Raw genomic sequence first — 15,068 nt, 5'->3', positions numbered from 1 at the left:
GCTGTGTAGGAGGAATAAAACTGGGTGAGGAACAGCCAAACTCAGCTAACAATGTGAGGTTGCTGAAGACAGTTTACTGTTAAAAGTCATACACCATGGCAAGACTGAGCACAGCAACAAGACACAAGGTAGTTATACTGCATCAGCAAGGTCTCTCCCAGGCAGAAATTTCAAGGCAGACCGGGGTTTCCAGATGTGCTTTCCAAGCTCTTTTGAAGAAGCACAAAGAAACGGGCAACGTTGAGGACCGTAGACGCAGTGGTCGGCCAAGGAAACTTACTGCAGCAGATGAAAGACACATCATGCTTACTTCCCTTCGCAATCGGAAGATGTCCAGCAGTGCCATCAGCTCAGAATTGGCAGAAAACAATGGGACCAAAAAGCCATACCTCCGACGTGGAAACAAGGCCAAGCGACTCAACTATGCACGAAAACACAGGAACTGGGGTGCAGAAAAATGGCAGCAGGTGCTCTGGACTGATGAGTCAAAATTTGAAATATTTGGCTGTAGCAGAAGGCAGTTTGTTCGCCGAAGGGCTGGAGAGCGGTACACAAATGAGTGTCTGCAGGCAACAGTGAAGCATGGTGGAGGTTCCTTGCAAGTTTGGGGCTGCATTTCTGTAAATGGAGTTGGGGATTTGGTCAGAATTAATGGTCTCCTCAATGCTGAGAAGTACAGGCAGATACTTATCCATCATGCAATACCATCAGGGAGGCATCTGATTGGCCCCAAATTTATTCTGCAGCATGACAACGACCCCAAACATACAGCGAAAGTCATTAAGAACTATCTTCAGCGTAAAGAAGAACAAGGAGTCCTGGAAGTGATGGTATGGCCCCCACAGAGCCCTGATCTCAACATCATCAAGTCTGTCTGGGATTACATGAAGAGAGAGAAGCAACTGAGGCTGCCTAAATCCACAGAAGAACTGTGGTTAGTTCTCCAAGATGTTTGGGCCAACCTACCTGCCGAGTTCCTTCAAAAACTGTGTGCAAGTGTACCTAGAAGAATTGATGCTGTTTTGAAGGCAAAGGGTGGTCACACCAAATATTGATTTGATATGATTTTCAATGTGCGCTTATTAAGAACGGTATTATTGTCATTGCTTGTGCCCCGGCACCTCTTTCTTTACAAATTAAGCACTGGTAATTAGTATTGTTTAAAATAAACCACAAATAAATTAAATGTTTGAGTTGGAAATAAACCAAAATGTTATTATGTTTAATCAAAGTATAAATTGACTAAGGACTTCTTTAGTAGGCAAGGAATGTTATACGTTGTCTGTGTATTCTGCCTGCACGATATTTCCTCTTTTTCTGTTGCTCTGCTTGCATTTGCAAATATAGCTGTTGAAAGCCATGTTCACTCTTTAACTGGAAACAGAGATTGTCCTGAAATACTTCCTGTGAAATAATTAAGAGGATTGTAACCAGTCTTAAGTGATTTCTATGCAACATAGTGATTTGCGAGCAAATTAACTTTTGAATTTAGCTCGTGGTGGTGAATTTGCGGGATAACTCCCCCAAATTTGAGGGAAAAGCACTTGCGAGAGAACAACTAGCAAACCCATTTTTTTCCAATGCAGCATCTATTTTGAATCTCACTTAAAGCACAATTTTCTTTCGTAAAAATGACTTTTTGGCCCAATGTGTATATTTCAACAAACATTTTCTGAATTCCTTATGGAGATTTATTGTGTTGCAATTTTTGAGCCATTTATTAGGGCATGACACTCTGGCTAACCGCTAGCCTACTAATTATTATTATTTATTTCTTAGCAGAAATAATCCACCAGCTCCATCCATCACAAGGATTCACTAAGCCGTGAAGAATCAGGCTTTTGAATGCCAATTATGTAAATGTATTTCTTCACTTTTTAAATGGTTTACCAACACACCACATTAAATTGGTCAAGCCACAATTTATTCCATAAAATCATTTTGTTTACATTTCTGACACCCAAACTACATACATGTAATGTACGATTGCCAGTAAGGATTACATATAAGCTGCTATATTGGGTAAAAATCAGTAATATTTTACATGATTCTGGTATGGGTAGCATCTCCTTTCTAATGATTTGTTGAACAAGTATTGCAAATTTGTGAAATCTTACCAGGCCTCCCAATAGATGTGGAGTCTGAATTCTTAGAAGCAGACTTAGCTAGAAGCTCTGCATCATTCAATAAATTGATGTGAATCTTACTTTAAAACTCATTCATCCCTTTGGAAGCCACTGGGAGAAACACCTTCTGAAGAGGTTTCTTAATTGCCCAGCTGTTTCAATAAAATCACTGCCATTAATCACTATTGATCACACACTCACTAACTCTATTTGTATACAGTCCCCTGATGTGATGTGTTGAGGGACCATCAATACCTGTGGGTCTCTGTTTTGACCCATGTGATCAGGTTGTAGATGGGGTTAATGGTCAGGATTTTACATATTGACACCATATTATTTTCTTATCATTCTTGTAATATATTTATTAAGGTCGCATTGTAGATCTATTAGCAACCGACAGTGACACTGATCTTCTGACACAATTATTGAGAAATGCATCAATAAAAGATGATATGATGTCAAAAGAAGATACATGCACATGTTGTTAGGTGGTACGGTTTCTGAAAATTTGAATAGATGACTTTTGGTTTTAAATAGTTGAGCATGAGAAATTCCCTAAATACAATAGAAACTAAAGCAGTATAAAGACAACTATGATTATAGTCATAAATCCTATCAGTAGCAATTACAAAAAAAAAAAAATTATATTGGTTCTTCTTGCGACTTCAGTCAAAACAGCTACGGTAGCCTGTATCCGAAATAGATGAAAACAAAAGGCAAGTGTAGTTATTTTAATCGAATATCAACTGGGTTTTTTTATTTATTTATTTTTTGTGTCATTTTCAAGCATTTTCTTTTAGAGCAGAATAGGGACATATACCGTAATTTGTTTTAAATATATAAGTACCCCTTTCCTTTCACGATCTGTCTTGGAATGTTTTAAATGTAAAGAATACATGCAGCAGTGTGGAGTAGTGGTTAGGGCTCTGGACTCTTGACCGGAGGGTTGTGGGTTCAATCCCAGTTGGGGGACACTGCTGCTGTACCCTTGAGCAAGGTACTTTACCTAGATTGCTCCAGTAAAAACCCAACTGTATAAATGGGTAATTGTATGTAAAAATAATGTGTAAAAAAAAAAATGTAATTGTATGTAAAAATAATGTGATATCTTGTAACAATTGTAAGTCGCCCTGGATAAGGGCGTCGGCTAAGAAATAAATAATAATAATAATAATGACCTGATGACGTTGGAGATCTTCAATGTAAAGGTCAGAAGAAGGGACGAAAGCCTGGGTCCGGGAGGTGATTTCGCCACACCAAAGAAATCTGCAGTAAGCTGTGATGAACATTGCTATCAGGAGGGCATCTTTGTATAGGGTGAAGCAGCCGCCGCAGAGAATGTTGACGAGTGATTGCAGCACTTCTTTAGTAATGGGTAGTTTGGGAGCGGGGCGACTGGGAGTGAATCGTTGGATGCCGTGTAGCAGCATTCGAATACGTGAAAAGGAGGTTAGAGATTGAAACAAGACTCTGTTTAATTGAAAATGAAATTGTAATCCTTCTAGGTAGCTTTGTATGGTAGAGAGAGACAGATTCCACTTAATGTAACAAAAAGTAATACATTTAATGATAGAAAGTTTGGTGGGAGAGGATGCCTCAGATTTAGATAGAGTACAGAATTTGCATAACAGCTGCCAGGCTGAGGTACAGGTTGCCTGGGTATTTGGGGAAACAGAGTTAGCCATTAATTTAAGAGCTGATTCAGAAAAGATGGAATCAGGGAAATGTCAGTTGTCTAGGAGAGGGCGAGCTCTTTGAAAGTTGGGTATGGAGTTGGTAGACGGTCCCCTTCTGGAAACAGTGTGTGGAATTCCAGGAATTTAAAACGAGATAAAGAATCAGCTATTGAGTTTTTTGAGCCTGAAATGTGAATTGCTTTAATTTTTTTAATTACCCCGCATGGAAACCCAGAGGAGTTTCTGCATGAATTTCATAGTGACAGGGGAAGAGGATCTGCCTCTGTTGATGATTGCCACTGTAGATAAATTTTTACAATAAAATACAATCACTTTCCTTGACCACTGATGGCTCCAGATTATGGCGGCAATTATGATAGGGTACAGTTCAAATAAAGCTGAGGCTTGGTCTTTCCCAGGTAGATGTAGAATCTCTGGGGGCCAGTTCCCATAGAACTATTCGGTCCCTAAAATCCCACCGAAACCCTGTGAGGGAGCAGCGTTGGTGTATAAGTTGAGAGCAGCAGGGGATAAGATACCGTTCCAGCTTGAAAGTAGGCTGAGCCATAAGGAGATGTCTGCGAGGCATCCAGCATTCAGATTGACAAGGTGATGTAGTTTATATACTTATGGCAAAATTAAGGTGACCGAGTAGAAAGAGAAGTTCACGTTTGGTGCAAGACTTCCGAGAGCTGAAATAAAAAAATAAAAATAAACTATGATGCACTATAATTTGTCTTGGGGGAGTTGAGCTTCCTTTTTTTGGAATCCAATTCAATCCCAAGAAATTCCAGGCTAGTAGTTGGTCCTAAGGTTTTCTTTTCTGATAGGAGAACTCAGAGTTTTAAAAATAAAGATTTCAACACTCTTAAGAAACGACTGGGGGGGGGGGGGGTGTCTTTGAAGTCTATTAATATAAAGTCGCCTAGTAAATGAAGCACAAATGGGAGACTGTGTTCATTTAAGAGAATCCAGCATTCGGACAAAAAATTAAATATATGGGGACTACTTCTGCAAACGAAGGTGAGGCATACTGCAAAATATAATTGTTTTCTCCATGGAACCCCAAAAAAGGTGCCACAGGGAGGGGTGAATGGGCATGACCTTAAAAGCATTGGCTATATCAGTCTTAGAGAGCCATGCACCTTGGCCTGCTATTTCTATTAAGCGAATAGCATCATCGATTCTAGGATAATGTAAGAAAAATTGGTCAAATCGTTGATGCTGGATATGGAACTGGTGTGCAGAGCTGATAGATCAATGATGAGCCTTTTCTTACCGGAATGTTTGTGAATTGCGACCGCTAAAGAGCTAATGCGTTACAAAGGAAAAGGGAGTTCGGAGAATGGGCCGATCATGAACCCCTCAGTTAGTTCTTTATGCAGCAGCATGTCTACCGCTTTGGGGTCGTTTTCAGTAGATTTTAAATTACTGGAAGAAAAAGACACGGAGAGGGGTGGTTTCCACGCCCATGGGGAATCCATCGTTAAGACCTGATATCATGGGAGTGGATGGTATCATGCTTAGTCATTTTTGATTTGATTCACATTTTGAACTTGTATGGGCACTGTGCCGAGAGCAAACACTTTTGCTATATCCGACTCCACAGAAGCTACAGATGTGATGGAACGGACAGGGCTGGAAAGTGCAGACATTCTCATTAAAATTATTACATATTTGTTTCCCTCCGGCAAATGTTATCGGCCTGCCCCCATCATTAGTTTGTTGAGGGTGACGCTGAAATGGAGGATTTGGGAAGGGTGGTGTGGATAGAATGCAGTCTGTGTTTGGAAAAGAGGGGTGGTGAAGTCGGATGACGGGGAGACGGGGGGGTGGTGCGGTTTTGAGAGGATTGAGCTGGTTGAGGACATAAATGAGCTCTGTGGTTCACCGAGCCGCAGATCTGGCAGGAGAACACCTTTAGCCCTTTGCGGTCCATTTATTAAATGTGCGTCAGGCACGCCAGGTCTAATTAATTTTCACACGCGCAGTTAATTTTAGACACGCTGTTTCAAAGTATTTTTTTTCACAGTCAAACGGGTTTAAATGGCCCTGCATATCAACAAAGCACTCACTAGGCATCTCCAGCCCCGCCCCACCCTTTCATTCGCTATAGCTTTCACCTATGTAAGAAATAAGTAATAATAATAATAAGTCGTACATACCGATCAATCATCTCCTGATCACTCGTTTTATCACCAAACTCCTCAATAATGCGATCCAAGTCATTATTTTATTACTATAACATCTCAAAAAAGCTCTGCAAATGTCTGTGTTCTCTGTGCGGGGACTCGCTATCAGCCAGCTTGTTTACTTATGACCGCCCCGTTATCTGATACCAGGGCCATGTATGACTATTCATGAGATACGCCATTTATTTTTTTTCGACTTATCTCGGCTCCTGTCGTTCCCACTCGGCCATTGAATGGTTTTCTTGACTTTTTCCGGAGACAAAATGACTAAAACCCGTTTTTTGAGTTTCTATAATGATGTCGGACAGGGTCCAACAATGGACCTGATAGGAATAATTGCAATGTCGGACCAGGTCCGACAATGGACCGCAAAGGGTTAAACCTGCAAAATGGCGACAAAATAATTTGTTGTCTAGAATGCCCCAATTAATCCTAAAATTAAATTGTTCAAAAGTTGCGGCTGTTTTAACTGAAAAAGATTTGTGATAGTCGTAAAAAGCTGTGCCTCCGTATCTTGGAAGTAGAAGGATCGGATTCGAGAAGCAACGCAATGAGCTCTTCACGGGAAGCCCTGTGCTGTAGGAAATATTTATTATAAATAGATATATTAAGAGGCATGGAATTGTCCAAACATGGTATTTTTTTTAAGCTGGTTTCTGACGAGAAGCGAGCTTGGTAGAAGTACGCTTGCTGGATCCCAGAGCTGAAGACTTTTGACTGTCAACGGCAGGTATGCGGGAAGGATCGTTTGGCGGAGTCGAATCCATAATGCCATGTAAGATTAACCAAACAAAGAAACGACAGGGAGGCAAGGCCAAGGGCTCTTTATAGGACATCCTGATTGCGTATGTAATAAGGGGTGGATCCACCTTTCAGGTGCACAACATAGTTTCCATTGATGCACTGCTGTTACAGATTCTGACATCTGCTGATTGTTCGTGGCATGCGCTTTTTATTTGCCGCTGTTGGGGAAAAAACATACCACGAACGAGCATTCGGTATTTTGTTTATATTTAAAATAAATAGCACTACAATTTGTACATTTTTTATATTAAATCAGTTCATGCAGGGGTTATTTTACCTGGCAGATCTTTACTTTTACTGTCAGCAGATTATGCTTTGACGTGGATTAATTTCAAACTCTGTTTATGGCCTTTGCAACTGTCTTTTTTGATAGAACCTTGAGCTCAGTCTGTCAATTTGCAGTCTCTCTGTTGTTTCCTGCAGTACCTGTGTTAATGGGGCTACAGGATGTTTGGATAAGTCAGACGCAGACAGATCGGTAGCTGGCATTTCTTGATTAAACTCGTTCTCAAGGAAATCGGAGTCCAAATCAAAAGAACAATAGAAATCTGAAATTATTTCAGACATTTTAAAGTTGTTTTAAAACACGTGTCGGTGGCAGTATTGTTTGAACTACCAAAACGCAGCTCCATCCTGAATTTCAGCAGCACACCACTGGATTTGAATGTGAACAAAGACATATTAAAAACTAGTCCCGGTTATCCCACTCAAGTTATCTCACTCGAGTGGGATAACAGAAATTCATCCCCTGCTAGATATACCCATGCTTGTGGTATAAAAAGCTCGAGAACACCTTGCTTGTGGTGTGAATGGACACTGGTTCACATGTACACTTTACTCTGATAGGCATAGTATTCATATGCATTATTCTGCCTTCACATGCTATCACTTAATTATATTAAAGCCATCTTGAAAGGCTATCACCAATTAAGCCCACATTCCTGTGTTGTATTGTACCTGCTTGGTAGAGGTGCAGTTCCCTGTCCTTGAAGGTCTTACACAAGGAGATTTTTGGATAAAAGTCAAATAGATTCATGTGTCTGTGATCTTTTGAAGGAATCAAGGGTCCACAGAGTTAATACACTACCTTCCTTAGTGTCTCATGCTTTCAATTTCCCTTGCCCTTTTGGCCTCTGCTCTGAGACATCTATTAGATCTCAGTTAATGAGGACCATAGTCCTGGTTTGGTTGACTTGCCTACAATCTGATTCCACTTAGGTCTTGAATAGCGTTCCAATGGAATTATATTTGGGTTTCCAAGACATAAAAATAAATGGCATTGAACACAGAGCTGGAAGGTAAATAACCATTCACCCAGATGTGTAAAGCTGATAACGGTTCCAAGTTCAGAACAAATGGTTTAAACTCAGTAATACAGTACTTCTAACAGTCTGCAAAATGCGACAGCAAGCATGTGTTGGCTTTACTTGTACCACTGACAACCATCTATTTAAAAACACTCTTTGTTTCAACAGTTAATCACCTTTTCAACAATATATACAATATGTATTATATAATATACTGCATTACATATTATTATATTATATGTACAAGCATCCTGACACCTGATTACAAATAACAAAGGAGTTCCCTGTAGACAGTGGGCGTAGGGTTGTGAAAAACTAAAATATGATCATACAAATCAAAACAACAGCTAAAGGGTTTATGGATTTTAAACAAATATCACACAGCACCACTGGTACTGATATGGTAACATAATTCTGCAATGGGTTTCCGCTATGTAAATGTTCACGTCAGTGGTAGTATGCCCTTTACTATAAAACTATTGCATTGATTACTTGATAAGGGCCATGGGACTATATTGTAATGTCAAATCGAACAATACTGTGGGGCACTATATCTTTAAATGGCTTAGGGTTTATATTACAAGTACAATTCACTTAAATAAAGAGCATCTCATGTGGAGACCTGATGATTACACATTTCTCACATAGCTGCCACTTTCAGCAAAAACACTGCAAGTCTTTTAAAACAAACATTCTCCAGACATTTTTTATTTTGTCTGGATCTCGCAAGAAAAACATAAATTAAGGAAATATTCTTGCTTAAAATAGTTTCACCACTTACTCAATGGTGGCAGTTTTGTGTTTATACTGTACTGTTAACACAATTGTGGTATTGCGCTTGTTTAATTTTCTGTCATTTTATGTCTTGCTGACAAAATCCTTTCATAGTATAGGAGACCATTAGCAGTTTTTCATGGGAAAAGGTTGTTGAAATGGAGTACTCTCTCAATTGAACTATACTTTTTTTTTTTTTTTTTAAAGGTAATTTTCTGCTGATACTTTTTTAATAAGACCATATAAAATATCTATATAAGAAATATCTACAAAAATGTTTCAGGTAATTTAAATTCTTTATAATGAAAAAAAGTATGTATGAGCACTGTGACAGTTTAATTATGACGCTGACTCTTTTTAAAGTGTTACAGAACACCATGAAAAGTTCACAAGAAACACATTACATTACCTTTGCAGTGTCCCGTGTTGTCTGTTTTTATATTTTTAAACATATTACCAACTCTTTGTACATTTTTAATCACACATCATAATTGACTGGGTAATAGATTTTTTAACATTTACTTGGGTGCATTTTCCAGGAGAAATATAAGTCTTCTATGATTGTAGTGTATCCAGATCACCCTCCCTCCTGCAACAATGCTGGTTTTCTGTCAAGTCAATCAGCACCAGCATTGTTGCAGGAGGGAGCATGAACTGGGTACACTGCAATGTTTAGAAGATTTTATTTTCTCCTGTTGAATGATACCGCTCTCTTCACCGCACTGCCCCCTCCTACCTCCAATCCCATGTGTCTCCTTACACCCCCTCTCGCTCTCTCCGCTCTGCCTTTACTGGCCGAATGGTCAAGCCTTCCCTCCACTCCATCCTTCCGTGCCGTTCCTTCTCTTCCCTAGCTCCTTTGTGGTAGAACCAGCTACCAGGGAACTTCAGGACTGCTCCTTATCTTACTCCCTTCAACTGCCTCCTCAAGACCCTCCTGTTTAGACTGCACTTGTAGATCACTTGATCCACCCCTCCTACTATGTACTGGACTTGCCTGACCTAGGCACTGTGCTACTGGATCCTTAGCTAATGCACTATAGCACTACTAATACGTAATTGTAGATACAACTTCTTGTAGTCCATACTTGTATTTTAGTAGTATTATTTGCACTTACTGTAAACAATAATGTATTTAAATATAAATTATGGATTGCTACACTGTACTGCCCTGTAACACCTGTAAGTCACCTTAGATAAAGGCGTCTGCCAAATAAATACATAATGTAAAACATGGGATACAGCAAAATTACAACAAATGGGGTCATGTTGACTTACACTGTGGTACAGCCAAACATGGGGCCATATTGACAAGGAATTTATCACCATTCTAAATTATAATAAAGAAAAACAAAACATCACTTAGAAAATATTCAAAATAAACAACTCAGGATGTTTAACGAGGAGCCTCCACACTTTCTTTCTTTCTTTCTATTTCAGTGGTATTAACAGTTAGTTTTTCGTTTTACAACAAATAATGCTAGGTCAGTGGTAAATACTTGTGTCAGCAAAACTCATCTAGTGAGAGCCTATTCAGGGTTTATGCAACTTGTTATTAGTGAGATACTGTATATCATTTAGCTAGCAAATCTTTTATGAACCTTTTCTTGAACCTTTTTTTTGTATTACTTTTATTCCCTTTAGTAATTAAATAATGTCTCTCTAATTAAGAATGGCTGGAACTGGGAAATTGGTAGGTGTTTCAGTGGTGCTCCTCACCCACTCTTGTTTTCAGCTGTCTTGCTTCACATAAAATATACATTTTGCTCCCTGATCAATTCTTGTCACAAACCAATGAAATCTGGAAAGCCCAGTTACATTGGGGTATTTAAAAAGTAAAAAAGAATCACCAGATACTCTGAAGTTCATAGATAATGGATTCAACAGCGTAACAGGTTGTGTGATGCACTTGTGTTACAAATAATGCCCCATGTCGGTGTGCAGAGATGAGTTTTCAAGCTCTACAAACACTAATATAGCCAGACCTGTGACCCGGATCTCATAGATCTGTAGGCTGTAGCTGATTACAGAGGTTAAAGTGGGGAAGAGTGTAACGAGCAATGTTGTGTGATGCACTGGCATTACAGATTATGCCCCCCAGTCAGTGAGATGAGATGAGTTTAAAATCTCTATAACTGTACTGAAAAACACTGAATTATTTCACACATCATAGAAAGGCAAGGGGACAGTTAAAAAAATACAAACTAAGAAAAGTAAATGAGAAGTTACTCTGTGAGTTAAAACAGCATTGGATCAGTTCTTTCCTTTTCTAAATTCATGTTTTGGGGCACGGCTACTCACCTGCGATGAACAGAAATGGTACAATGCATGGGCCTGGAGCAAAAAGGCAGTGAAAAGGTAAGCATTAGGCAACCCACCACTCTCATTGCATGACACAATCTGTTAGCCTGGACAATGTTATGCTATGGTACTATTTAGGTTTATTTGGGGATCAATTTAGCTCAAAGTTAATTTAATGTATTCATTGATTTATATTATTCAGTCAAAGTTTGTTAACAATTACCCAGTCATTTTGTTTGGAATCTCCAAAACTAGAAAACTATTTGGCAACAGCTGATCAATTCAATTTCAAAAAGAAAAAGGTAATGTAGGTACATAAAAATGTTAAAAACTGATTTTAAAAAATCCATTATATCAGGATGTTTCCTTCTTCAGCTAGATGGAAAAAGCTGTACATGTATATACTTGTTTTGCTAGATGTTAGTTTTAGTTTCCAAGACAATCTGAATTGGCAATAGCATCAAATAAAACAAAATCTCTGACTCCTTAACTGTCAAGTGTTTGATTTCTTTCCAGTGAGTTTTAAAAGCTTTGCACTCATACTGGCACAGTGACTGTTTGTTCGCTTCAGACAGATAAAAGGGGTGTTTCCAGTTACATTAGGTTCCTGAAATGCAGTTCCTATACCTTCGGAGATAAAGTAAAGTCAGTATAAAATCATCCTAAGGATAATAATAGTAAATATATTTTCCTCAGTTGCTCAGTAGAATAATCCCTGACCAAAGATCAGGTGCAGAAGGAAGACAGAGTGCTGAAGACTGTGCTGCATTGCAAGGCATGACATATTTAGTATAGCAATGTAAGTTTCTTAATTATGCTTGTTTCATAGTGTAAATTCATTTTGCCTTGAAATGGCATTTCATTTCATATTGCATGCCTATTAAACTGGGCCTTTTCAATTAAATGAAGGGCCATTCTCAGCACTAATCTTTTAACAGCAGGGTGGGAGCTAATGAAAAGCAATTATGTTTCCCCAGAATTAAGGCATACTGGAAGATGGTTGGTTAGAGGACTTATTGTTATGGATAAAGCAGTATTTATGAGTCAGAGAAGGAATGGTTTGTTTCACAGTACCTATGGATATTTAATAATGTTGCAGACTATATATTGAACTATTGTATTTTTACTGGAACATATACAATAGATAATATATAGGAGAAGAGGTGTTACTGAAACAAAATGACTGAGTTACAGTAGACAAGACAGAAGGAAACCAATTAAGTGTGGTGCAGTTGAAGCCAGCTATAAACCATGTAAACAAGACAACAGAATGCTATGATTGATTGTTCTGAAGGCTGATGCTGATGATATAGTAAACATGTCACTCTACAGTACCTATGCAAGTAAAAGGTTCACTCTGTTATTTTGCTCAGCAAACTCCCTTCTCCATCTTCCTACTAGGTTTGTAGACTTGCAAACACATTTGCCCATTTGTTTTTCCAGGGAGAGCTTCAAAGTGTATTCAACCCCATTCTACCATGTGACATAGAATTACCAATAATGTTATGTAGTGGGATGGGGTCAAATGGGGTCATCTTGAATTAACTCCTTTTCTAAGTAGTGTAATTGCCTAATTTGTTTCTTAATTCTTATAAAATGTTTTAATGGATTTCTTAGTCTTGGTGTCTTTTTTTTAATTGAAACACTGATGTGTTTTGGGAGAAGAAATGGATCCTCTCAGTCAAAATGAACTAATTCCACTATTTAACCATTTCAGTCATTTCAGATAAGGGCCCGTCTTAACATATGCCACCAGAAATCACGCTGGAAGCTCACGGTCTGAGGTAGTGTTTTCATGCATCCTCAATAAAGGAGTTTATTCTTAAACTCAGCACAAATAATTCAGGATTTAAAAGGTTAAGCCAAGGGATGAACATTCGTAACCTCCCTTCTTCCACTTCAGAAAGGTGTCTTCCCTGTGAGGGCACTAGAATTCTTGTTAGCTCTAAACAAATAAATAAACAAAATCATTGCTCCAAACTGTTTGTTTTTATAGAATTATTTCAAAGCAGTTCATTTTGAATGAGTGAACAAAATGTTTTCTTCCAAAAGCAAAGTCTGGGATTAGAACTCGTTTTTAAGATTGAGACAGATTGCAGCTACTTACTATGTTGCGTGCATTGTCAGGGATAACAGACTGAAAATTATACCACATAAGTCTCCTTGTGGACTGGTTGCCTTGCCCGCTTTTTGAACTCTAAGTAGAATCGTCAACCACAGTAATAAAAATGCAACAGTGAACCGACTACAGAAAAAAAAAACTGTATGATTACTACAGGTATAATGTCTCTTATCCTGCTGTTAAGGTTAGAAGCCAACAAAAATATAAGAGATTGATCTGCTCAGAATTTTAAACTTTAGCTTTTTATTTACAAACACACACAGACACATGAAATTGTTCAAAAGGAAGCCACAGAAAGCACCCTTGGGACATGAACTTTATCACACAGAAACTCAATTCACAAAGCTTCAATTTAACTACTCCTCAAGGTTCTATAGTGTGATGGGTGATGGTAGTGAACTTAATGGTAACAAACAGCCACTTGAAGAAAAATTCAAAATTGTGTGGAAGCATTCATTACGTAGCCTGTGTGCACAGACAAAAGATTTATTATGTGACTGGGTTATAGATTTCCTTTAAATCTGCAAAACTCAAAAATACAATCTTCTTATGTATTATATACTTGAACATGGAACAGAGGTTCCATCAATATGTAAGGAAAAGGAAATTAATTAAAAAAAAAAAAAGATTTGGATTGATGTTTTTTCGTCCTTGTGGATGGTAGAAAGCGTGATTGCACTGGAATTTCATCACCGTTAGGCTCTGTAGCAGCAAGCAATCATTGTAATAGACTGTTTTAAAATAAACTGCACAGAAAGCAGCCAGCACAGTTCTTATTTGAAAAATAATGACAATAATACAGTTCTATAAGTCACCATTTGGTAATTGGCGCCATTTGGGTAATATTGGCTGTCCCTCTATTGCTTTCCATTGTGAAATGTCTTGAAGCAAAGAGGAACAAATTTAGATTTTTTTTTTTTATGTGTGGTTCAGATAGTCGACAAACACCCTGTATATAATATAGAGCACAATCAGATTTTCACCCTTCTAAGTGGCCAGAAAGACCACTTGTGGCTCACTCACCCTATATGATATTCATAGCACCTTTCCGCAGCCAGGTTTTGACACATGTAAAGTATAAATGGGTTATCTGTACACATGTTTTATTAGAAGACAAGTTATATCTGAATACATAGGGGGTGTGCGATAGCGATACTACAGCAATGGTAGCCCTAGTGTCACATTTACTAAAGAAAACAAAACAAAACAAAGCTAAAAATAAAAGTTTGCCACACAAGGCTAGCACCAGTCCTACTAAAACCTGAACTGAACCTGCTGCTCTGCGTAAACCCTTATACATTGTTTGGGACCAACATCCCCTATTCCTGGGTCCCGGCCTTTTCATGGTGACTCCTGCCTCTTTATACAGCCTCGGCTAGGCATTTCCTTCACAAGCACTGTCTTGCAGTTCAAGGAATTCCGTAGTAGTTAATCCTATGGAGAGGACTCTCTCTTGGGTTGTGGTTGTGTGCAAGGGTAGATCCTCCCAAGATTAGTGCTGGCTCCATAGCTTTAGCTTTGGTCTGCAACACAACAAACAAAACTCAGTGCCTCTCAGCGCCCATCTGTATGGCTACCCAGCCAATCCGAACCTCCCGAACAGATCAGCGGCGGGCGAGCCCACCTTCTCAATTAGTTGCTTAGCAACGCATCTGCTGTTGCGCGTCGCAGCTGCTTCCCTAAAGACACACATGCACTCCAAAACCAGCGGCATGGTCTCCCAGTCACAGTAGGGTAGACTTCTATGGACTGCATACTCAAAGATG

The sequence above is a fragment of the Acipenser ruthenus genome, chromosome 4 (assembly GCF_902713425.1).
Source record: "Acipenser ruthenus chromosome 4, fAciRut3.2 maternal haplotype, whole genome shotgun sequence".
Classification (NCBI taxonomy): domain Eukaryota; kingdom Metazoa; phylum Chordata; class Actinopteri; order Acipenseriformes; family Acipenseridae; genus Acipenser; species Acipenser ruthenus.
This window is presented reverse-complemented; position numbering follows the sequence as displayed.